Consider the following 26,110-nt stretch of genomic DNA (forward strand, 5'->3'; position numbering starts at 1 on the left):
GTCTCACATTAAAGTGTGTGATCCATTTAGAATTATTTTTGCAAGAAGAATGATGGAGGGGGTAAATTCAAGTATCATGTATTGGAAAAACTTTTGTGAATGTCACCCTGTATCCCCAGTACAACAAAAATATGATTATGAAAAATGAAACAAAAATAGTGATAGAGATCTCTTACAGTCCTCCTTACATAGATATCCAGGTTTCCCAACACCGTTTGCTAAAGAGGTTATCCTTTTTCTGCTGTATGATTTGACATTATTATCAACAATCAGGGAGCTGTAGCTGTATGTACGTATTTTTGGACCATCTATTCTATTCCACTGATCTATGCATCGGTTATTGTTTGAATATCATGCTTTATTTTGTTACAATGCCCCTGTAGTATAATTCAAAGTCAGAATTGTGATACTTCCAGAATTACCTTTTCTGCAAGATATTTTAACTAGTTCAGATGGTTTGTACCTCCATATGAGTTTTATGATTGAATTTTCTCTTTCTGTGAAGCATGTCATTGGAATTTTGGTGGGGATCACTTTGAAATTGTACACCACTTTCAGTAATACAGTCATAGTTATATGATTAATTCTGTCTTTCCATGAATTTGGAAGATCTTTCCATCTTCTGTTGTTTTCAATTTCTTTCTTCAATGTTTCATAGATTTCCTTGTACATGTCTTCCATGTACAATATATTACTAAATATATTTAGCTATTGTGAATGGATTATTTTCCTGTATATTTATGATTGGTACATAAAAATGCTAGTGAAATTTTTGCATGATGACTCATTGATACATTGCTGAAGCTTTTATCAGAACTAAGACATTTATGCTGGAGTTTTTAGAGTCTTTAATATTTTGGAGATTTGAATTAGTGTTTTTCAACCTTCCCTCTAGCAAAATATTTGAAAATAATTTTCCTGAATTATACAACCACAAATTTAACCCAGTATTACTCAGAATGGATAAAATAAACCACTCTGACTGCACTACTGATCAGGCTGGTCGTATATGTGGACTGAGTGCTGGAAAGATCCAGGGTCAGTTGTTAGCTTTAGAGCTGCATTCTGTTTAGAAACTTTTCTTCATTACATACCTGGAGCCACTTCTTGCCCCAATAAACTTTTCCATCCTATGGACTGTATACCCTCCCACTGACTTCAGGGTCTTCAGAGTCTACTGAGACTGCCAAAAATTTTCAGTTGGTCCATGCAATCCTCTTCTTCCCTATGATTACCTCTTGTGACTGTCTTCCATCCAGATGCTAGGTGGGTGTCCTCGGTCTCCCTCTCTTGTGATTTTTTTTTTGTTTTCAGTTGATAGTGTAGCTCAATCTCAAACAGTATATCTTCTATCAAGATGGTACCAGCTATAGCTTTTTGAAATATGAGGAACAAAATGGACTTATTTTATATGCTGGACTGCTGTACAGGAGTCAGTCTAGACCAAATTCCCACATTTTATTTGAGGTTTATGAGAACTGTGTGCTTAGACTGAAGCTATACTTTTCAGTCTATTTTTATCAAGGTTATTTGACTTACCATGTAATTGTGTATTTCAGCCCCCTACCCAGTGAGATGGGGTTGGAGTCACAGACTGTTTCTTACACTTTGCTGTGTAGCTTTGTGTTTCTTCATGACTTCCCCGCTGTTCTGTCACTTTTATGATTTCTGATTCTTTTCTCTCTTTGGAATATAATCAGTTTTTTGTTACTCAAACTCTTCACATTCACCAAGTTCTCATGAGGAAACTTCAAGTCTGCCATCTTTCCTTATCCTTCATTATCGTTTTACAGTTTTTATCTTTAAACATTATTTCACCTAATGTATGTACAGCATCCCTGCTGTGTTCTGTTTTTCATTTGCATGGAAAATATTTTTTCATATTTTCACTTAGGTTACAAATGTCCTTACAGAGATATGAGTCTGTTATAGGAAGTATATAATTTGATTTTTTTTCAATTTTGACTATCTGCCATTTTATTTACAAATATAATGCTTGTATTCAAGAATTTTTTAATTGGTAGTATGTGCTCCTTCCCTTTCTTCATATTCCATTTTAGCCAACTGATTTTTCCACTAGAAGTTTGTTTTATTTCCTTACTTCTAACTTTTGTGTATTTTCTATAGTGTTTAACTTTATAGTTACCGGAGACTTACAATTACTCATCTAATAAGAAGTCATTTTAACTTGTTTAACGAGTTAACATTGATTACAAAATATCATTACATTGTTGAGTTTCTAGTGTACATTAGGAATTTTGATATCAATATTTACATCTTTTATATTCTCTATTCTTTTACAAATTATTGTAATGACTATGATTTTAAGTTTGTTTCTTGGAACCTTGATATTTTAGATGTTAGCATATATCATTACCAGTTGTTCTGAATTTGAGGACTTGTTACCTGATTTTTATATCCTTTCAGATATCTTATTGTAACTCATTATCAATGTTTTTGGTAACTTAAAAGTCTGTTAAGCGTTTTCTGAAGCACAGTTCTAGGAGTGTTGAACTCCTAATTCTTGATTGTCTGTGAAAGTTTTTAAAACGCCTTCATTTATGAAAAATAGTGATTCTTGGTAAAACATTTGTTATTAGTAGTATTTTTGCCTCAATGCATTGATTATAACATCTTATTTTCTGTAGATATGCATAGTGCTGGATATTAACTATGCTTAAATATTACTTACTTATTTGTTGATTTCTGGATCCTTTCTTTGTCTGATCTTTTACAGTATTTTTGGTAATATGCTTTGGGTTAGTCTTATGTAGACACCTTCAGTACACCTTTACATGGATAGTTCTTTCTCCAGGTTTGGATAGGTCTCTGAATTTTTTTCTTTAAATAGAGTTTGTATCTTATTTTCATTCTCTTCTCAATCTTAAGCACCAGTGGCTTGAATGTTACTCATACTGATACTATCTCACAAATATTTAACCTTTCTTAAATCCTTTTTGTTTTTTCCTCTTCTGACTATATATTTTCTGAGAATCTATCTTCAATATCACAGAATTCATCATTGTCTTTGGCAACTCTGCTATTCATGCCTCTAATTCATGTTTTCCTTTGATCATTATAGCTTTTATTGCCAGACATATATCTTTCTGGAATATTTGCATGTATATATATGTGTGTGCATATAAGTATTTGTATGCATATATTAATTGAATCTGTTACATTTTTTCAGTTCTTTTGTTGTTTTTCTCATTTCATTTAATAGATTCTTTGTATTTCCTTTTGTTTAACTGAATTTCCTTAAAATATTTATTTTGTCTTTTTCTCAGTCACTTCATACACTTTCAATATTTCTAGGGTCAGACAAGACACAATACTCTATCTCTTTAATGTTGTTACATTTCCCTGATTGTTATTGGTTCTCACTGTCATTCTTAAATGTCTCCACATTTGAATAAATTGGTGCTTATTGCAGTTCTCATAGACAGGATTTGACTGTTAATGTCTTTAAATTAAGACTGTCCATGGATTCTGAGGAAATTTTCTCGTGTCTCCCTGATGCCTGATACAATTGTGACCAGAGCAGGTTTAGGGGACACACTCAGGCTGAGAACACTTCTGTTAGCAAGGTGACACACTGGAATGGCCTCAAAATGTCACTTATACAGACAGAACTCCCAAAACACATTTCTCTGCCATGTAGATGTTAGGAATGGTGCAACTCACAGAGACATTTACTGAACTTTCGAAGAATACACTCTATACAAAGGAAATACCTTGGGCACTGAACAGATAACACATAAAGATTGATAGTTTAAATTTAAAAACTAAAATCATAGAACTTTTAGAAGAAAGCTGAAGAATATTTCTTTGTTACTGGCTTCTTTAAATGGCACAAAACACATGAGAAAAGAAGAAAAACAGACATTTTGCTCTACATAAAATTAAAAACCTTTATGTATCAAAAGATATTACTAATGAATGGAACAGAATGTATGATTAAACTAATTTAGAAAACAATGGAAAAGATATAGAGTCCATGAATATATTTACAAATTTATTAAGCAATTCATGGTCAATTGATTTTTGTAAAGATTTTAAGATCAAGTGGAGAGGAAAAGAGAGTACATTCAGTAAAAGGTGTTATGCAAGGATATGCAGAGTGTATACCCACTTGCAGAAATAAACTGTATCTTCATCTCTCATCATACAGAAAAAAATCACTAAAATAAATTTAAAAATTAAATTTTACACCAAATACTATATGATTACATAAAAGAAACATGACAAAAACTCTGAGACATTAGTCCAAAAAGTATAGACATATATTCCAAAAAATATAATACATTCCAAAAAGTTTAAACACAAATTCAAAAAGTGTAATATATTCCAAAAAGTATAGACATATATTCAAAAAAGCATAACATATTCCAAAAAGTATAATATATTTCAAAAAGTATAATATATTCCAAGAAGTATAGATGGTGCAGGCAAAAATCAAAAAATAAAATTAATTAAAACTAAACAGCAAAGAAAGGTTCAAAGAGTGAAGAAAGAACTGGCATAATAGAAGGCTGTATTTGTAAATCATACAGTGGAGAAGAGTTCAACATTCAAATATACTGGACAACCATAAAACCAACAATTACATTACTGCAAATCTATTCGAAGGATAAAAAAATAAGTATGGAAAGGTACATCACATGTACATTCCATTTTTATGGTAATATTATTAATAATTGTCAAGTTTCCAATAATTACAAGTGTTTATCATCAGATTGCTAGGTAAACAAATGTGGTATAAAGGCTGGGAAGACACCTGAACATTCATACACGATATGTACATAAAAATTGCCAGGTTAAAGGAAAAAAAACTTTGGTACTACCTTAAAAGGATAAACATTCAATTGCCATAAGAACTATCTGCTCCACCCCCATATTTTTACCTAAATAATTGATAATGACCTAGAGAGTTATTGTTTATAAATGAGGATAGATTCTGATAAATACATTGTTAGAAAATTTTGTCACTGTGTGGCCCTATGGGGTGTATTACATATATTAACATTACCACCACATCACTAGAAAATGTAATGCTATAGAATGACCATCAACATTTACCAAAACATCTAAAATGTAGTGCACAAATATATACCAACAAATGTACTGTTTATTATAGCTAAAAGATGGAAATTACCAAAGTGTCCATCAACAGATGAGTAGATAAACCATTTCTAATAGGCACTTAAAGGGAAATGTTATGGAGACATGGAAAAGAAAACTTAATGTTATCAATAAAAAGCAAATAAGGAGAAGGAAAAGAAGAATAGAGGGGATAAAGGTAGGAAGAAAAGAAGTAAAGAGAAAATGAAAAAGGAAAAATCAGGTATCACAAAGAATGAAGCAACATTTCAAATGATCCTAGGCACTATATTCTGTATTTCACAAAATCATACAAAGAAAAATACTTTCAAATTCAGCTTTCATGTTCAATATCTAACCATTGTCAGAAAATATAGGATAAGAAAGTGAGAAATACCTGTTTGCTGCTGTGTTCCAATTACAATTTATCCTAATCTAATTATATTCCTTGCAGAAGTTATGTTAATATAACAAAATATATCAGAGCGGTCTTTCAGAACAAGGAAAGACAAACATATAAACCAGCAAGTACAGTTGTGATGTGGAAACCATGTTGTTGTGGTAATTTTATTCCTAGTTATTCCAGAGAAAATAAGAATATAACCAAATTAAGCCAAATAATATTATCATTAATCAATATTTGATGAGGAAACCATTTCAGCTAATTATATAATGTTTTTTATCAAGTTATAAATCCAAGAAATGTCTTAAAATTTACCACACTTTGAATTGTACAGACATTGTACAAGGAAAGAAAATTTCAAAGGAACTATTATTAAGTTATTATAAAGAAATAAATACAAAATGTACAAAAGTGAAACAATAGTAAATAAATTAATCAGATCTTAGAAAAGGAAAAATACCTAGTTACTGAAATTCACATTACCCTTATTCTCAGATCACTGATTCATCAAGGACAAGAAGCAACTCTTCCCAGGAGTCTCTCCAGGGCTCCCTTCACATCCTTGTTCCTTAGGCTATAGATGAAGGGGTTCAGCATGGGGGTGACCACAGTGTACATTATGGATGTGATTGTGTTTCTCTGGGAAGAATGGGTCACAGCAGAGCTGAGGTGAACCACAAATCCGGTTCCATAGAACAAGGAGACAACACAGAAGTGAGACCCACAGGTGGAAAATGCTTTATACTTGCTCACAGTGGAAGACATCCTCAATAAAGATATTATGTGAAAGTAAGAGAAGATTATCCCAGTGACAGGAAATAAACCCAGCATGGCAGTAATAACATACACAAAAATATTATTGATGAGTGTTTCAGAGCCTGCCACTCTGAAAAGCTCAGTCAGTTCAGAGAAGAAATGTGGGATTTCAGAGCCTATAAAAAAGGTCAGTTGTTTCATCAGTAGAAGATGAATCAGGGAGACTGAGAGCATGATTATCCAAGAAATTAGGACCAGGAGGCCACAGAACCGGGGATTCATAATGACAGTCTAGTTCAGGGGGTGGCAGATAGCTACAAAGAGATCTTATGCCATCACTTTTAGAAGAAAATTATCCATTCCAAGAGAAATATAAAAAAATACACCTGAATAAGGCACTGTATGTAAGAGATGACTTTGCTCCAGGCAAGAATATTTATCAACATTTTGGGGACTGTAGTAGAGGTTAAGTAAATGTCAACAAAGGACAAGTTGCAGAGAAAGAAGTACAAAGGTGTGTGGAGATGGGATTCTGTGCTGGTAGCCAGAATGATGAGCAGGTTCCCAAGCACAGTAATGAGGTTCATGGACAGGAATATTCCAAAGAGCAGGAGCTGCTGTTTAAGATCATCTGAGAGGCCAAGGAGTAGGAATTGTGGTACACCTGTATGATTCTCTGCATCCATGTATCTGATGTGTCTTCTGGAGAGGAAACACAATGTGCAATGAACAGACAGTTGAAAGCTCCATTAGTTTTCTCCTTGAGTACATTTTTTTTGCCTGGTACTGAAGTTTGAACTCCAGATTTCAGACTTTCTATGCAGGTGCTTCACCACTTTAGCCAGGATGCCAGTGAAATGGAAGTTTTTCATTCTGTATACATGAATACCAATGACTTTTCTCAGTGAAATTGCAGCCTATTTATTCTCAACTGTGTAATCATTCACATTTGTTGAATAACCAGAATTCTCTCTTTTTTAATCAACTCAAGACTTATAATATTTTGTAGGTAGAAGAATGGAAGCTAAGTTTTTCTTTGATGACTCATACAAAAGATTTGAAAGCATTCATCCCTTTTCCTTGGTGTTCTTCATATTTCTTTATCCTAGAGCTCTCTGATAACTATTATATACTTTATAGAAGCAAAATATATTCTGTGATGTGACATTTTACTCTGATGTGATAGTTGTCCTGCAGTACATTGTTCTTTCTTCCAAACAATATTGTAATTGCTAACCCTATTTGTGAGGTTTAAAATGCCTTTGTAATGTGTAGGTGTCTTAGTAGGTAATAGCTGTCTTTATTTTTTTTGGCTGTACTGGTGTTTGAACTCAGTGTCTCACACCTGCTGGCCTGGTACTCTACAACTTTAGCCATGCCTCCTCCCTTTTGCTTTAGCTACTTTTTAAACAGATTCTCACTTCCATACAAGCTTTCCTGAATTGTGATCTGCATAGTTGTGCTTCCCACATAGTTGCCATGATAGGTGCATTACATCATGCCCAGTTTTGTCACTACCTGAGATGTAGTCTCACAATCTTCACACCTAAGCTGGCCTTGCACTGGTATCCTACCAGTCTCTACCTCTTGAGTTACCTAGGATTGCAGCCTTGAGCCACTAAACCCAGCCATTATTATTCTTAATATTATTCAGAAACTTCTTCTTTTTGATATTTGGAAGTATAACTCTGTTTACAGATATTATAGAGCTGTGATTTTAAACTGAGGTTCTTGAGTCAAACTTCCTGGCGTAGAGGTTGACACTAGCATAATATGATGCTTGTGATCTTGAAAAAGTTATTTAAATCTCATGTGCTGCAGGGGGTTTACCTCACATCTATAGTAGGGATAGTATTTCTGAATACTTAATGAAGAGCAAAACAAGGTCACACAGTGCAATATTTCTACTGTAGTTTCTGTGACATATAATGGGCTTTTCAAAATCATGTATTTCTGTTCTTAACATCTCAATAAATGTGTCTTACATGGATGTCATTTAGCAATATTAATTTTAAACTAGAATGTCTATCATGGTTGTAATTCTAATCATTATAAATATAATAGTTTGGTTACAGCTTTTGACTGCTACACAGCAGTTTTCCTTAATGAATATCCTTATTGTCCTTTTTTTTTTTTACAGAATATCTTCTTCCTAGAAGAAGAAAAAGCATGTGGACTATATGAATAAAAGGAAGGAAAAACACACAACCAATAAACTCACCTAGGCAAGTGTTCCTATATGTGCTCATGTGTCTGTGCCCCATACTGAAGTTGTATTGTATTAAAATAAGCAAATTAAATGGATAGATCCTATTAAAAAGAGGAGAGGTAAGTTCAATACTGGTCAGTACAATGATTGCTTATGGAATAGACAATAATTAAGGATACAAAACAGGAATTACTATGAAATACTTTGTCTATGAACATGAGTAGAAGGGTCTACTCTGAAACATAAATGTTTGTGTTCAAAAGAAAAGGATGGATTATTGTTAATCAGTAAAGAAAGAAGAAATATTCTGATGAAGAAAATGGAATGGGTGGTAACCCTATCAGATGCTAAGCTCGTAGAAGTGGAAAGTTGAGATGCTAGTGTGATAGATAGCAGAGGAAGAGGAGTAGTAGGGATGAAGTGTGTAAATAAATAATAAATAGAAATTCTCATAATCTGCATTTTTGTCACTTAAACACTGATAAATTTGTATTTGCTCACTGTTCTGAAGTTGTGACACTTTTGTATCATAATTTGTCTTTTCAGAAAATTAGGTGGAACCAGTTACATTGTCAGTACTGAAAAAAACTACAAATGGTGGAAATACAATAAATACCAAGACTAAAATGTCTACAAGAGAAATATTTCAACTTATCATATGACTGAGGATAGACACAGAAATGAACAGTCAAAACACCAAAATACATTGTGTCTATGTATGAAGGTGGCACAAGGCATCTTACTGAAAGCTGTTAAAAAATTGGTGGGACACAGGAGGAAAAAAGAGAGAATAACAGAAGGGATCCATCTGAGCAATGTACAATATATGCATGTGTGAAAAGCCATGGTATAACACTTTATACAATTAATACACACTAATAAAATGCATATTTTCTAAAAGAACTGAACACTTTAATTAAATAAAATGTATTCACATCTCATTTTAAAGAACAATATTTAGTGAGTAACTAATGCCAATTATAGGAATAGAAGAACTTTTAAGAGTGCAAGGCCCAAACAGAACACCTGCCTAGCAAGCAGGAAAACCTGCATTCAAACACCAGTACCACAAAAAAGAGAAGAGAGTTTAAGATAAAAGTTTTTTTAACAGAATTCACCATAAACCTAACTCAATGAAGTAAAATCATGATAAAAAACCAATATGTGAAATGTGTTTGAGAAAAATTTGACAGCCATTTCTGTGGTTAGTTCCCAAGGCTGACACTGTCAGTAAATGAAGAAACTGAGGAAAATTTTTAATCCAATAAAGAATGGTTGTTTTAGGACCACATCCAATAGGATGTATTACATTAAAACCCTGCATTTATTGCCTAAAATTCATAAACATGCCGATACAGCCTTTTCTGATTCCAATCATTTAATGTTTGCCTAAATATTTAAAGGTATTGGCAACAATAGAATTAATAATTGTATTAATAGCACAAACATTTTGGATTTTAAGACATTATGGTGTCTACAAAAATGTGCCAATGACTGAGAGCTATCAACAAATTGAAATGCCAGTAAAATAACATATATAAAATAACCCAATATAATCTGGAAAAGTATACTGTACCTCATGAATAATAGATCTTTGATGAGTGGTCTCAAGTAGATAATCATATGCAGGGATTCAGAAACTAGTCTACATTTTATCAGAGAGAGAGAGAGAAGACAAAGTGGAACTTCTTCAGAAAATAATTCCTGAATATATTCCAGATTCTGAGGAGTGAAAGAAAACAAAATAGCTGGAAGAGACAAGTGCCAATGGGGCAAAAAATGCCCTTGAAATTACAGAACTCCACTTTTGTAGACTAAAGATATATAGGATTTTCTTATCATCATCACTGTTGAGGTGAATCCCACACCCACATTTTCTCCTCTTTTCCTTCTTATTCTACCTGCCCTCACTGGGACAGAACAAATTTTTTCAATGGTTGTCAGGAAATGTTGACTTCTCTATGATCTGTTCCTGAAGAATCCTATATGGGTTTCACAAAGTCTGAGATAAGAGTGTATAGGAAAAGTGCATTATTAAGGATTCTACAGAATCTCTGAATTCTCAGAGCTCCTCATTAAACAAATTGGTCTATTTTCTTCCTACTTTCCAAATAATTTAGGTCCCATGGGGCACAAAGAAGACACTGTTGTGAAATTATTAAGTCAATTTTATACCTATGTTATAAGTGACAAGGGGAGATATGTTTACTTCCATTAAAAACATTATATTCCCTCATTTTACTTGGTTTCACTTAAAAGTCATAAGTTTCCACAAAGGAAAAGAGTAACATCTACAAGGATCCAATTCTAGCTACTCTTATAAACAGTCTTTGGATATTTTTAGGAATAATTTTGAATCAAAATTTTATAGAAGAAAAGAAGCCCATTATTTTTAATTTTCTTTAGCAATTTTATTTTTAAAATTCAGTTATTTATGTGTTTATTTGTCCAAATTGAGAAACAAAGTTGTACTTAAGTATTGAATGCAATGTGATGTTCAGAAGTATTTCACACATTGTAATGTTTAAATCTTTAAAAAAATTAATTAATTCAATGTATCACTGGTTATCACTTTATGGCAAAAATATCTTACATTTTCAGATCAAAATTTTTTGGAACACAGGCAGGCAGGCATATCTAAGGCCTGGTAGAACTGGGTGCTGATGGAGGCCCTAGGGCGGAAGGGGAAGCAGCCATGGCTGTGGCAGGAACATGAAGGTGTAAATGCAGTTCTCTGCAGAGTTTTTGGCTTGGCCAAGGTGGTTTAGGTGGCAACATGTGCGGCATGGAGGAGGAGGAAAAGAGGCTGGAGCAGGAGCACTTTTCGAAGATCATTAATGCCTTCCACTAGTATGGCACCAGTATGCAAGCGTGAGTGAACTGAACAGAAAGACAGTTGTAATAACTTCCAGATAATCAACAGAAACTACTTCCTCAGTTTCCTCTTCACTTGTACAAGATCTGGAAATGCATTGATCATAAAAAAGAAATACTACAGACTGTTGTAAATGATTGCATACATATGTTTGAAAATAATGAATATGGAAAAAATGGGAATGCAAAATTATGCCAGCTTGTACATTTGACATGGATAAGTTAAAATCCATATGGAAACAATTTGTGAGAGACTGGAGTGAAACTAGGAAAGCAGAGAGGGATGCCTTCTACCAGAAAATTATTAAAGAATTTTTTTTAATTCAAAAGAGAGATGGGATCCTTCTAAAGTAAATATTCTGGTACCTGGTCCTAGACTAGTAAGGTTGGCCTGGGGAATAGCTATGCTAAGTTATGCTTGTCAAGGAAGTGAATGGATATTTTATGTTCTTCTCTTCCAACTTTGTACTCAACAGATGTTCTGAAATTGATTAATGTAAACTTTATCCTTGGATCCATCAGTTTACCAACAACCAGAGATCAGCTGATCAGATTTCACACATCTTTCTACCTGATGTTCATCCCCACAGACTCCCTCGTGGCTCCAACTTTTCTATATTATATCCTAAAGAACCCAGAACTCCTAAACACCCTGAACAGCTACAGCAAGGTGGCAGGATACAAAATTAACTTACAAAAATCATTAGCTCTTATATACACTAACAACAAACACATTGAGAAAGATTATATAAAAACAATTCCATTTACAATAGCCTCAAAAAAAGCAAATAACTAAGAGTAAACTTAACAAAGAATGTGAATGAGCTCCACAGGGAGAACTAAAAACCTCTGAAGAAAGAGACTGGGGAAGACTACAGAAGGTGGAAAGATCTTCTGTACTCAGGACTGGTAGAATCAACATAGTAAAAATGGCTATATTACCAAAAGCAATCTACATGTTCAGTGCAATTCCCATCAAAATCCCAATGACATTCACCACAGAGATTGAAAACTCTACCTTAAGTTCATTTGGAAACACAAGAGACTGCAAATAGCCAAGGCAATACTCAGCAAAAAAAATACAGCAATGCTGGAGGTTTCACATGGCGCTGGCACAAAAACATGTATGAAAACCAATGGAACAGAATAGAACACCCAGGTATTAATCCAAACAGCTATGCCCGCCTAATTTTTCACAAAGTCACCAAAGACATGAGATGGAGAAAAGACAGCCTCTTCAACAAATATTGCTGGGAAAAGTGGTTATCTGACTGCATATAACTGAAACTAGATCCATGTTTATCAACCTGTGCCAGTATCAACTCAAAATGGATCAAGCACCTTAATATGTGACCCAAAATCCTGAAGCTAGTACAGAAAAGAGCAGGGAACACTCTGGAAGCAATAGGTATAGGCCAGGACTTCCTCAATAGATCCCCAACAGCTCAGTAACTAAGAGAAAGAATGTACAAATGAGACTACATAAAATTAAAAATCTTCTGCACAACAAAAGAAATGGTCTATAAACTAAAGCGATCACCCACAGAGTGGTAGAAAGTATTTGCTGTTATACATCAAAGCACTGATAACCAGACTATACAGGGAGCTCAAAAAACTAAACTTCTCCCAAATCAATGAACCAATAAAGAAATGGACAACTGAACTAAACAGAACTTTTTCCAAAGAACAAATTCAAATGGCCAAAAAAACACATGAAAAAATGCTCACAATCTCTGACCATAAAGGAAATGAAAATCAAAACCACACTAAGATACCACTTTACCCCTGGTAGAATAGCTATCATCAAAAACACTATGAACAAAAATGTTGATGAGGATGTGGGGAAAAGGGAGACCTCATACAATGCTGGTAGGAATGCAAGCTAGTACAACCACTCTAGAAAACAATATGGAGGCTTCTTCAAAAACTAAACATAGATCTGCCATATGATCCAGTAATCCCACTCCTAGGGGTATACCCAAATGAATATAACTCAGGATACTCCAGAGGCACTTACACAACCATATTTATTGCAGCACTATTCACAATAGCCAAGTTATGGAAACAGCCAAGGTGCCCCACCACTGATGAATGAATTAAATAAATGTGGTATCTGTACATAATGGAATTTTACTCAGCCATGAAGAAGTATGAAATCTTATCATTTGCAGGTAAATAGATTGAACTGAAGAACATAATCTTTAGTAATGCTAGTGAGGCTCAGAAAGTCAAAAATCATATGTTTTCCCTCATATGTGGACTTTAGACCTAAAAGAAATGCAATAATATTATTATATGTGGGTCACACACTAAGGAAAGGACACATACAGGAGGAATAGGGAAAGGTAAGAAACCAAAAACTTGAAAGTGTTTTTTGTGCCCACAGCAAAAGAGCTAAGATAAGTACAGTAAAATGACAGAGGTCCCTATGAGAAGTTGACCAGGAAGTAGTGAAGAGGTCAGGTAGAAATGAATCAATTTGGATTGTAATACACATATGCATGGAAGCAATGCTAGGACATTGTTTGTATAGCTGTCCTTATCTCAAACTTGCAAAAACACTATGTCTTTCTTATTATTGCTTATGTCTTCACTTCAACAAAATTGGAGAAGAGGGCAGAACAGGTTCTGCCTGGAAGCAAGGCGGGGGAAGAAAGGGGGTAGGAGGTATGGGGAGAAATGGCCCAAACAATGTTTACACATATGAATAAAGAAATAAAAGAACAATGTGCTTTCTCTTAAATGTTTTAGACTAGAAATATCAGATTATGTCTACTCTTACTTTATTGCACTGATGAAAAGATTTTACTGCATGTAATTTTAAAAGTAAAAGGAAATACAATAAAATATCCAATAATAAAGGATAACCAGAAATGCAGTCAATATCCAGTAAAATTCACAACAGAGACATCCACATCAAAATCCATATTAAAGGCTGTTGAATCTATTTGGTAAGAATATGGCTCAAAGTCTAAGTTCTGAGTTTGAATCCTACTTTTTCTATTTGGTCCCAGTGTAACTTTCGAAACATGTTCTGTTTTGTGAAGTGTGTGTGTGTGTATGTGTGTGTGTCTGTATGTGTGCACATATGATTCACGTTAGAGTCTCGATTTCCTCACCTCTGATGATAATAATTGTCACTAGGAAGATACATAATAACATAACACAATATAACATAATATAATGTAATAAATTATATAACATGGCATATTAGCATCTGATAAATACATAACACACACTAAAATGTGAATGCTGTTTTAATATGCATTTAAAACATATTTTATCCATTCTTACAAAGATAATAATGGTATACAAACACATATATAAAGAATACAAATCCACATGCTGCCATAAGGGTAGTCTCTGGGAAATGCTATTAAGAGAATTCTCAGGTTCTTACATTACACATAGAAAGAATCCAAGCATGACATGGAAATGTAGTAGTTTATTAAAAGTGAATTCACGTTATCACAGAGAAAGCAGTGATGGCCCTGACCAGGTGGGTTAGAAATGTGTGTCTTTATTTATAAGGCTTTTTATAAATTAAAAGGAGAAATGGCTGGAAGAAACTGGGCTGTCCATGTGGTACATGATAGGGTAATTGACAGGTTTGATTCACTCTGTGCATGCACTTGAGGTAGCTATTAGGTATTTAATTACATGCCTGAGATGCAATCAATATTCATGACTTAAGTAGAAGGCTTTTAGGTTACTGTGGGCAGGTAGGTATTGACACAAGGCTTTTTGTCTTACAATCATTATCATTTATAATTGCAAAAGATAATAATTGACTGAGGAAAGTGGTTTAGAATGAAATTTGTTTGGAAAAGCCAGGTCAAATGGTGCTGGGCAGGTCAAAGTCCCAAACGACTATTGTTAGCCTGCCTTACTTTAAGGGCACTCCATATACAACACAAATTCCTCCAACAAGGCACCATGTTCTAAAATCTCCACCTCTTGCTAACAGTGTCACAAGACATAGACCAAGTTTTCAACACATGAATTTTTTGGAGATATGCATAATGCAAACTATACAATGAAAATTACTGACAAAGTGGGACAGAGGGGCCAAGAAAGAGGAATAGGTGGTAATTTAATCACATATCTTATATGTGTATTGAAATACCACACTGATACCCCTTTGCACAATTAATATATACTTATAATGAATGAATGACTGAATGAATGATTCTCACAATGTACAAATATATCATTTTTGAATTCACCTCCTCCACTGCTCTTTCATCCTCCCTCTCCTGATTACTAGAACAGTTTCAACAGGTATCCTTTTTGCATTTACATACATTTCTATAAATTATTTGCATGATAGTTATCCTCCTACCTAAGATCAGTGCCAATACCCCATCTCCAGGCAGAACATATTCAACCCTCCTGTTCTCCAATTTTGTAGAAGACAAAAACATAAAATAATAAGAGAAATATGGCAGCTTTGGTAGTTTGAGAAAAAGATAGGTACACAGCGATATTACTTGTGTTGTTTCTATGCATGTATGTATTACAGCCCCATTTTGTTCATCTCTACCATTCCTCTTCATTCCTCCCTAGTCTCCTTCCCATTGTGGCCCTGGTCAGTTTAAGATTTCTAAATTTATCCCTGTACAGTGAGCACATCAACCACATCCAAGTGTTTTGTTTCCATATCTTGCCCTATTCTTCACATCATGGCTCCCATCAGTGTGACCCATATCCCATAATATTGCTGCATTTGTTTTAAGTCTATAATCTGCATATGAGGGAGACCATGAGACTTTTGGCCATCTGAGACTGACTAACTTCACTTAAGATGATGGTCTCTAGTTCCATCTATTTACCTGTGAATGACTAAATTTCATTCTTTGTGACTGACAACAATCCCAATGTGTAAAAATACCACATTTTCTTAATCTGTTTATCAGCAATAGGGCACCTTGGCCATATCCATAGCTTAGCTCTTGTGAATAGTGCTGCAATAAACATGTATGTGCAGGTACGTTTGTTGTTACCTGATTCATATTCCTTTGGATATATCCCTAGGAGTGGTAGTGCTGGATTGTATGACAGATCTAGTTTTAGTTTTTTAAAGATCATCCATATTAGTTTCTTTAGTAGTCATACTAGCTTACATTCCCATCAGCAGTGTATCAGGATTCCTTTCTCCCAACATCCTCACCAACATTTATGGCTGGTGGTGCACTTCAGGTAGCTATTCAAATTGGAGTGAGGTAGAATCTTAATGTGGTTTTGATTTGCATTTCCTTTATGGCCATGGATGGTGAGCATTATTTCATGTGTTTTATAGTCCATTTTTATTGGGTCATTGAATTTTGGAGAGTTTAATGTTTTGTTCTCCTTGTATATTCTGGTTACCTTTCCCTTGTCTGAAGAATAAGTAGCAAAGATTTTGTCCCATTCTGTGGGTGGTCTCTTCAATTTAGAAACCATTTCTTTTGTTGTACAGAAGCCTTTTAATTTCATGTAGTGCCTTTTGTCAATCCTGTCTATGGACTGCTTGAGTTCTACTGAAGAGATCCTTTCCTATGCCTATTGCTTCCAGTGTATTCCATGATCTTTATTGTACTAGCATCAAATCTTCATGTCTTACATTAAGGTCCTTAATATATTTGAGTTGATACATGTAACAGAGCAACAGGCATGGATCTAGTTTCAGTTTGCTGGAGGCAGATATCCAGTTTTCCAAGCAACATTTGTTGAAGAGGCTGTCTTTTTCCATCATACATTTTTGGAAATTTTGTCAAAATTAGGACACTCTATCTGGATACTATTCTGTTCCACTGGTCTTCATATCAGTAGTTTGCAAATATCATGCTGTTTTTATTGCTATGGTTCTGGGGTATAGTTTGAAGTCTGAAACCCCCAGCATTACTCTTTTTTGCTCAGTCCTGCCTTGGCTATTCCTGGTCTTTTGTGTTTCCAAATGAACTTTAGGGTTGATTTTTCAATCTTTGCAATGAATGTAATTGGGCTCTGAGGGAAATTGCATTGAACATGTAGATTGTTTTGGTAGAATAGCCATTTTTACTATGTTGTTTCTTCCCATCCATGAATATGGGAGATCTTTCCATCTTTTGTTATATTCTTTGATTTCTTTCTTCAGTGCTTTGTAGTTTTCCTCATTGAAGTCATTTACCACCTTTGTTAAGTTTATTCCTACAAATTCGATTTTTCTTTTAGGTTTTGTAAATGGAATTGTTGTCCTAAATCCTTTTTAATATGTGACTGATTTCTGTATGTTTATTTTGAATCCTGCTGTTGTGCTGACATTTTTTATATTGTGTAGACATTTTGGGGTGGAGCGTTTCAGGTCTGTTAGGTATGAGATGATGTCATCTATGAATAGGGATAGTTTAACTACTTCTTTACATATTTGTATTCCTTTATTAGTTCTTGCCTTACTGCACTGGCTAGAAATAGGAGTGGGGAGAGTGGGCACCATTGTCTCATTCCTGACATGAGGGAAAATGGTTTCAGTTTTTTCATGTTTAAGTACGATGTTAGCTATAGGTTAGCCTTTATTATGTTGAAGTATATTCCTTCTATTCTAGTTTCATCAGAGCTTTTATCATGAAATGATGTTGAATATTATTGAAGGCTTTTTCTGCTTCTGTTGAAATGATCAAGTGGTTTTCCTCTTTGCTTCTGTTAATGTGCTGTATTATATTTAATGATTTGTGTGTTTTGAACCATCCCTGCATCCCTGTGATAAAGCCAACTTGGGGATGGTGTATGATTTTTCCAATATGTTGTTAGATTTGATTTGCCATTATTTTATTGATTTTTGAATCAATGTTCATAAAGGAGATTGGCCTGTAGTTTTCCTTTTGTATGTGACCTTCACCAGTTTTGTGGTGAGTATATTCCTCACTTTATAAAATGAATTAGGCAGTGTTCCTTTTCTTTCTGTCTTTATTTCATATGTCTAAACTATAGCAGTGCCAAATACAAAAATGCTTAGACATGATACATCAAAAGGAATAAAATCTATTGGAACTAAAAAATTAATGGGATGAAAGAGGCATGATTTACAATTCTACATCATTGATTTCACAGTATATTCTATTAAAGAGACCAAAACATGTGGCCCAGCTCCTGATGTTGGCCTGTATTGGAGAGGACCTTCCAAAGTACATTCTTTTTCTCCCCATTCCTCAAACTGTAGACAAAGGGGTTCAGCATGGGTGGACCCATGTTGTACATCACTGAGGCTACCGTAACATTCCTATTAGCATGTGAGACAAGTGAACTGAAGTATGCTCCAAAGGCTGTTCCATAAATCACACATACAACTGACAAGTGAGAACCACAGATAGAGAAAGCTTTGTATTTCCCACATGATAATGGGACTCTCAGAATAAAGGAAATTATTATTATATAAGAATAAAGAATCCTGAGACTGGAACACCACCAAAGATTTCACCTATAAAATAGATCAATATGTTATTAATAGAGATATAGTCACAGGCAATTTTAAGGAGTTGAGGTGGGTCACAATTGAAATTAGAGATTTCAGTAACTGGGCAGAAGGTAACTTGTGATACTATTAAGCAGTGCAGCTGGGAGTCCAAAGGACTGATGGAAAACAAAACCAGGACCAACAAGCCACACAGGCAGGGGTTCATGGTGACTGGGTATTGTAAAGAGTAACAAATAGCCACCAAGCAATCATAGGACATTACAGAGAGCAGTAGACTGTCCAAACATTGAAAACGGAAAAAAAACCCAGAACACCTGAGTTAGGCAGCCTGCATAAGTGATGGATTTGTTATGTTTCTGGATGTTCACCAGCACATTGGGGATTGTACAACTGCTGAATCCAATGTCAGTCAAGGACAGGTTGTAGCAAAAGAAGTAGCTGGGGTCGTGCAGGTGTGAGTCAGAGCTGATAACCAAGATGTTGAGCAGATTGCTGAGCACTGAGACCAAATACATAATCAGAAATAGCACAAAGAAGAGGTGCTGCTGTTCTGGATCATCAGAGAATCTCAAGTATTGCAATTCCAAGATACCTGTTAAATTTTTTGGTTCCATGTACCAAAACACCTTTAGAAAAAAGAAGAGAAAGTTAAAATAAATGAAGCAGCCTAGAGGCAACCATCTCTGTGTCTTTATTTTGGATTCAAGCACCTCAAATAAGTTATCATAATTGAGCATTTCAATGGTTTGAACAGGGTTTAAATATGTCCTGAAAAGGTTTTTGTGTTGGGGGCTTTATCTTCTTTCTGATGGTGTAAATTGTTTACAAAATGAAGTCTATGTCTGAGGTATAGCTCAGTGGAAGGTAACTTATCTAACATGCCTGAGGCCCTGGGTTCTGTCCACAGGACTTTCAGCAGGAAGGAAGGGAGGGAGAAAGAGAGGAAGGAAGACTATGGCTCTCTCTCTAGATGGATCCCTCTGTGCTTCTGATAGCATCTTGTAGAACTTCAATGAAGGCAAACTCCTTTATACACGAGATGGTGGGGATATTATCAGCAGTCTGTGTGTGAGCCCCAACCACTACTAGCTCCATGCTGCCACAGGCCCCAGCATCATGATCTGGTGATCTGGGACTTGGAGGGAGAGTTCATTGTAGATGAACTGAAGCAAGAAGTCAGCACTACCAGCAAGGCAGGGCCACACAAATGCACCTCTGTGGCTTGATCTGCTGATGACCAAACTCATAGCTATGCAGGCAACCTGGTGAGAATGTGGCAGATTACAGTTGGCACTATTGATCCACTTGGTTCATTCTCCTGAGTTGCTGATGTGAGAGGCATGGGTTACTTCACTTGGCATGAATCACTATTGATGTTACAAGTTTATTGATGAACTTCAATCACAAGAATGGCTTAATGTACTTTTTTTTACTATGACTCTTTTGCTTTCCCTCCTAGCTCAAGTTCCAAAGAAAAGTTTCACTTTTACAAAAACGTTCAATATATTAATGTATATATGATTCTATTTGTTTTTGTATACATTTATCTTTGGGAGAAATCTCTTGCAATTGATTTAAGTGGGGCAGGGATGGGTTAAGTTGGTAAGGTAATAGGGGTAATGTAAGGAATATATGTTCTAAGCCCATTTAGAATTGTCACAACGAACATCCTTGTACAATGAATGAAAATGAAAAAAAGGAATGTTTAATGATCATTCATTCTTTTACACCACAGGAAAAAAAAAGAAAAACAATCATACGACAGGGATCTTCTTCGTGGAGTGACTGAAAATCATATACTATGTGTGTGACCATGTACCCCCACCCAGAACAAAACTGAAAAGTAAATAAATAAATAAAATATGGTGAGATCCTGCAGCAAGATTTATTTCACTTTCTCATTTTGTCACTCTTTTAAACTTTTATGGCTATCAGCATGATTTTTATTTTTGAATGTTATAAATTCTATTAAGTGGAAAATGACATATCCCATGGAACATCTGTGTTGTATATAGGAAGTAGTTCTAGGAACACAGCTGAAAGGAATAAAAACACAGCTATATCAATATCAATAATAATATCATATTGCATACACTCTGTTTCTTCAATCCAAGGAAAATCCTACTCAATATTTTGCTTAATTTTTCTGTTTCTTTCTTTTTTTTTTGTTAAAGTCATAATTAGTAACCAGGTTCTGGCCTGAAACTCATTATATAGCTCAAGCTGCTCTCAGCTTGCCATCTACCTGCCTCAATACAATTAATACCAATTAATTAATTAATTAATTAATTATGCCAATTAATACAATAACAGGCATAACCCACCACACTCAGTTAGCTCATACATGGTGTGTCTTATAGCTTCCAGTGATCCAAGCAAGGTACAAGATCTGGGAATCAAAAATTAAATAAACAGATTATTTACCTGCAGGCACTGAGAAAATACATCTAAGCTGAGTGTGGAAAATACATCTAAGCTGAGTGTGGAAGTGCAGACCACAATTCCAGCACTTGGAAAGGTGTTTCAGGATGATCAGGTGTTCAAAGACAGCCTAGGTTACATAACAGAACTGAAAATTAAAAACAAAGAGTACTTTTAATCACGTGTTGTGGTACATGGCTAGAATTCCAGTACTTAAGAAGATGAGGAAAGATGATTGTGAGTTCAAGGCCAATCTGGGCTACATAATGAGACGGTCTCAAAACACAAATAAAATGAAGAAACAATTAGCAACAAAAGAATATAATTCAGTAAGGACAATAATAATGTTGTCTGAGATGGGAATGCAGCTAGAGGTAGAGGTCTTGCCTAGAAATTATGCAGATGTAAGTTTGTTCTCCAACACTTCAAATAATAACAATCTTGATAATCATCACAATAAAATTAAATGGACTTTCAGTAACCTGGGGAAACTTAAAGCTTCAGATGATAGGATATTTTAGTTGAAGGATGTGGTACTTAGTCTTTTTAATATTATAAGGACAATAATGCCTAAAACTTACCTTCTCCCCTTGTAGAAATCTATCACCTGTTCAGTCATAAATTCCATGCCATGATTTTCAGTTTATCTGTGATAGAGTTTTATCAACTGGAGACAATTCAGGTGGCAACACAAGGCTCCCTCATACTAAGAACTTTCCCAGTGCCACACAGGTAAATAAGAGCACATGAGAATCAGAATTAAAATTTCAGTCTCTAAGGTCCAGGCAGGAACATGTTTATTGCGTTCCCTCATTTCATAAGATTGAAGTGGAATAGTAAATATTTATTTCAAATATGCTAAGGCATGTCTTTGACAATTTTTCTGTTCACAGGATAGCAATTGAACTCAACACCATGCATTTATGTCCTCCTTAGATGTAGAGAAGGGATAAATTACAAGGATAGAGGTGTCAGTAGGCAGCAGAGGCAAAATCCCATAACATGGCCAGAGTCAGATGTGCCTGGAATTATCATGTGTCAACACCTTCTATTACAACTCCCATAATTTCAACTTTTTTTTGCTGTAGCTGATGCAGTAAGACCACCTACTGCTCTGTACTGTGGTCTGTCAGAAACATAAAGAGAAGAGCACACTGGTCAGGAGCCACTATCTGGGGTAAAATGAAAGAGAAATGTGAAGTTCGGTTGGCAGGAGAGAAAACAGGTGCCCTGTGTATAGAGTCTCACTGTCGAGATTCAAACCTCTGTTTATCCCATTATATGTCAGGATATAGGAAAAATTACATTGAAATTCTCACATCATTACCATCATCACCATAATATTCATGAATACTTAGGAGACAGGATAAAAGCAACAATTTCTTGCTAGTGTGGAAGAGATGCCTACAAAACCTTGAGGCAGTCTAGGAAGAAAACTAATAGTACATCATCAACATAACAAAAACCATCAGTGTCATACACCTCTGAGCTAAAACTTTGCATTCTTGTTTCCTCCTATATGACTTCCCAACTGTCCTGTTCTTCATCATGATGAAGTTGCGTCCTCAAGTCCCTCCTGCATCCTGTGTCCCTCTTAGCCTTACTGGATGAAGTGTATCATTGCTGGGACATGACCAATGGTGAGTGAGCTGATTTCCTTCTCCTGCTTCATAGACGACGATGGCCCCACATTCTGTACCCAGAACTGGCAGGAACAAAGAATCAGAAATGAGCCTCCTCATGCAATTAATTCATTTCGGAAACAGAGATACAGATAAACTCCACCTGGCTGGATCTGGCAAACTGTTGCAGGAATGGTACAGAAAGCATGACTGACTAGCAAGAATAAGACTCAAACCTAGGTGGTTGGAGGAAAGGAAGGTTTATTATGCTAGTGGGCCAGCATCTGGTTTAGGTTTTTATACTGAAAAAAGCAGCAGCAAGCAAACAGGGAGTGCAAAAGCAGACTTAGCAGTTAGCTGTTCAAGGTTACAATATATCATGTCAGCACAGCTGTGGATGAAGGCCATCAGCAGTTTCTAATGAGATAGCTGGATGCAGGGGCCCCATCTAAGGGGAAGGGCTTTACTCATCTTTGACATTTTTTTCCCAGCTTTGATCTTTCTCTGGGTTTCCTTATCATTCCCTCCTCTTCTCCATCATAATCCCTTATGACCCTTTTGTGGAAGTTATTTAGGGGAAGTCTTTAGTACTGTCTCACTAGCTGTAATTATTATTATTATTATTAATTTATTCACATGTGCATACATTGTTTGAGTCACTTCTCCCCCTGCCCCCATCTCCAATCCTCCTCCCCTCAATTCCAGGTGGAACCTGTTCTACCCTTATCTCTAATTTTGTTGAAGAGAAGACATAAGCATAATAAGGAAGACAAAGTGTTTTTGCTAGCTGAGTTAAGGATAGTTATACAGAGAGATTCTTAGTATTTTGTTCACTAATTTTAATTTAACAACATTTATTCAGTTATGAATGAACCTGGCAAGGAGGTTTATCATATAAGGCCCTAGAAGCAGTGGTAAAAGTTACACAGTGAGTGGGCTTGTTAAGGGGGTTAGCAATGGGGCCCAGTTTTATCCTGTGAAAGACTGTCTAGAATCTCCTCAAAGGAGTGGAGAGGTTCCCCCTCCTCTTCTAACAAATACGTATCACCAGGTTACTTTGGGAAAGTTGGCATGAGGCATTGCCATTTGAAAAGGGAACTCAGGATAGAAACAACCAAAAACAATATCACATCCTGTTAGTAGGAGAGAAAGATTGTCAGAAAAAGCCTCTTGATTTAGGCTCTGTCCTGTAGGGGCAGTTACTGTTATTGTTATTGACAAAAACAAGGTTATAATACCAAAAGAGAAATAGGTAATGGATGGCAGAAGTTAAACATTGCCATAGAAAATTGTCCATGAGAAACAACCATCTATTAACTGTATGTCCAGTTGACTCCTCAAGCTTTTGTTGTGTGTAGACTAGTCAGTTTCTGGCTTGTGACTATGGCAAGGTTGAAGGTCTCCTCAAGTTCAGTTTGAGTAGATGCTGGGGTCCTGTTTTGGGGCAGAGTCCCTATTTGAGGTTGTGTTGGGTGCAGCACTGGCAAGCCTTGTTAGCCAACTGAGTTAGAGTCATCAATTGAGGAATAATCATATATGTTTGTAACAGTTCTTGTAGATTGGTTTTGTGTAAATGGGTGATGTCCTGTCATCACTCCTGTTTTCTATGGTGTTGAGGTCATTGGACTCAGTTTTAAGGGGCTCTCTCTCCAGCCCCTCCTTTTTGGATTTTTCTGTCATGGTGACCAGGGCCAAGAACTCTCAGGGACTATTTCCTTTACCCAGGTTCTCCTGGGTGGCCTAATTCCTAATGAGCTCCATGGTAGCAGCCTGAAGTGCGGCTACCAAGACAGAGGCCTCTGGTCTTTGTCCATGGTCAGGTCCTCTGCATGGATCTCTTCAATCATGGTACTGAAGCCATTATCTGAAGAGTCCTCAGACTCGCACATCATAGGCTGTACTCCCTGGCTCCTCTTTTTGTATTTTTGGGTCACCCTATGGCCTCTGGCTCTGTGGTTGTCTCCCTTCCTGGCTTTTTGTCCTGGCCCCTGGACCTGGCTTTTTGTGTTTTCAGAGGCCTGGCTGAACCTTTTATTTAGCAGCAGTTTCCTCAGCTGCTTTAGGAACTTTGTGTCCTGTGTTCCGTCTCACACAGAACCCTCCATATTCCATCCTTGCCCAGGATCTCCTTGGGGATGTCTGCCAGATCCACGTCCTACACAAAGTCTACAGGGTGGGCTTGGCCTTTTTTTGCTCATGGCACTCACCACCAGAAGCCTGAATTAACCCAGTGGCAGCAAGGTTGGCTCTAGGATGGCTTCAATATCCACTGGTTTTAGGTCCTCCAGGATTCCATTGACCAGCTCACTGAGCAGGGGCAATGAACCAGGTTGGAAGAGCTCCACGGAGAAAGCATCCAGGCAATTGCCGGTGAGGCTGAGGCCCTGTAGGCTCAGACCCGGTCCTAACGCGTTGCACCGCAGCATGAGGCTATGCAGCTGCAGCAGGCCCTATGCCAAGCCAGGCTACCGTTGTGGGCAAGCTGCCAGAGAAAGTCTCAAGTGGCAGACTTGGAGCCTGATGGAGGGGGCATGGCGGTGCTGTTGGGGCCTCTACTTTTTACTTGTCAGCCTCTCAGAAATTGGTGACCATCTTAATGGTTTATCTCTTTTTTTTTTGGGATTGTTGGAGGCAAAGAGGGGTATGATGAGGGAACTGTTGGATGACATGGCTAAGGGGTCTATGTCCAATATTTTATTTTTCCTATTGGAGTCCCCTGTATTGGACTCAGATCTCTGGGAGGACAGAGTGGCCTGGTGTGGGTGATAATAGCCAAGTCTAGAGTGCCCTCTGCTGGCCATCCTGCATTAAAAGTGGGCCATTTCAATTTACAGAATCTCAGAACCTTGGCTAGTTTTATTTTAAGCTCATGGTCACCAGAAAAGCCTTTCCTAAAGTTAGCAAGAGCAGTCTGTAGCACCTTCAGGTGCTTTGACCATGAGGAGCCCATTTGTTAATACACCCCTGTATTATGAGAGAATTTAATTCCAGATTTTATTTATGACAGAATGAAATATGCAAAGGCCTTTTTTAATTACCTAAATTTTAACATATCTGTTGCAGGCTGTGGCTCCCCCCCTTTTATTCCTCTTTTTTTCTCTGGTCTGAGCTGGAGTGTTAATCCTTGAATGTCTGTATCCTAGTGAGACCTGATTGAAATATATTTGAAAACCTGTTTTCTTAAAAAGAGGCGGCAGAACTAAGCAATAATTATTACATTGACTCTATAATAAGAACTGTTCTCAATATGTTCACATAATCAGGTGTAAGAAGCCCAAACACTTTATAATGGA

At 36.1% G+C, this 26,110-nt stretch overlaps 2 pseudogenes; one reads left to right on the plus strand and one right to left on the minus strand.

Annotated features, from left to right (window-relative positions):
• Nucleotides 1-6,010: 6,010 nt before the first annotated feature.
• LOC109680697 (olfactory receptor 7D4-like) lies at nucleotides 6,011-6,945 on the minus strand (annotated as a pseudogene).
• A 4,317-nt stretch (nucleotides 6,946-11,262) lies between these two features.
• On the plus strand, nucleotides 11,263-25,038 carry LOC109680689 (carnosine N-methyltransferase-like; annotated as a pseudogene).
• The last annotated feature ends 1,072 nt before the right edge of the window (nucleotides 25,039-26,110 follow it).

The sequence above is a fragment of the Castor canadensis genome, chromosome 14 (assembly GCF_047511655.1).
Source record: "Castor canadensis chromosome 14, mCasCan1.hap1v2, whole genome shotgun sequence".
NCBI classification, from domain to species: Eukaryota; Metazoa; Chordata; class Mammalia; order Rodentia; family Castoridae; genus Castor; species Castor canadensis.